The sequence below is a fragment of the Seriola lalandi genome, unplaced genomic scaffold (genome assembly GCF_002814215.2).
Source record: "Seriola lalandi dorsalis isolate HSWRI2012SDOR001 ecotype SW California unplaced genomic scaffold, Sedor1 jcf7180002009638, whole genome shotgun sequence".
Taxonomy (NCBI): Eukaryota; Metazoa; Chordata; class Actinopteri; order Carangiformes; family Carangidae; genus Seriola; species Seriola lalandi.
Genome location: NW_019480291.1, coordinates 1 through 886, shown reverse-complemented (window position 1 = coordinate 886; position 886 = coordinate 1). Strand labels below are relative to the sequence as shown.

Below are 886 nucleotides of genomic sequence, written 5' to 3'. Positions count from 1 at the left end.
GGAGCAGGTACGTGTGCTCCTCCTCCTCCTCCTCCTCCTCCTCTTCCTCCTCCTCCTCCTCCTCCTCTTCACTCATCCGTCATTACACTGTGGAGTTCACAGGATGATTTACAGCTGCTTATGTCTGTGTTTCCTCAGGGAGTCGAATCACCTCCCTCCGTCAGCAGGAAGCTGTAAGTATCCTCTCCTCTCACTCGCAGCGTGTTTGTAACGTGTTCAGCAGCAGTTTGATGTTGATGTTGACGTGTGCAGTCACAGATGACAGTGAGGAGTGGACCGGTGATGATGATGAAGCTCTGTCTCCTGCCCGTGAAGCTGCAGATCCGCTGGCTCCGCTGTAAGTCAGACTTCTTCAGTTTCAGATAGACACAGTCAATGTTTCTGTTTTTCCTTCTTGACCCTTGTGCCCGCTGTTGTCCACGTGTTGTCCTCTGCAGGGGCCACAGCAGGACGCTGTCCATGCCGGACATGGGTAAGACACGAACCTTTTCTTCAGTAAACTACGCTGAGCTAATGTTCATCTAAGCATGACGTCTATTCTCACTGCTCATCAGCGACTCTCTGTCGTTATCGGCAGATTATTGTCAGAGAACTGTCAGTAAGTTGTGTAACACCTGTGTTATCTTGAGGAGGCTGTGCAGGTACAACAACAAGTCGCTGGTTGTTTCATACAAGAATCCACAGTATCCATCTTCCCATCTGTGATTCTGAGCATCACGCAGATCTGCTGGAGTTATGCTGTAGATAATATGGCTACACTGCAAACAGGAAGTGCTAACAGCTAATTCAATACACGTTTAATGGTGCCAAACAGTGACTTACTGACCCCATGGTGACATCATACTTCCTGTTTATCACACCATGTTCAAAGCTACTGAGTCTGGAG

General features: G+C 48.6%; 1 long non-coding RNA gene across 1 annotated transcript; it reads left to right on the top strand.

Annotated features, from left to right (window-relative positions):
• Nucleotides 1–84: 84 nt before the first annotated feature.
• LOC111673066 (uncharacterized) lies at nucleotides 85–880 on the top strand. The gene is made up of 3 exons (XR_002762067.2): nucleotides 85–173; nucleotides 253–337; nucleotides 438–880. It is a non-coding gene; the product is annotated as an uncharacterized LOC111673066 (long non-coding RNA).
• The last annotated feature ends 6 nt before the right edge of the window (nucleotides 881–886 follow it).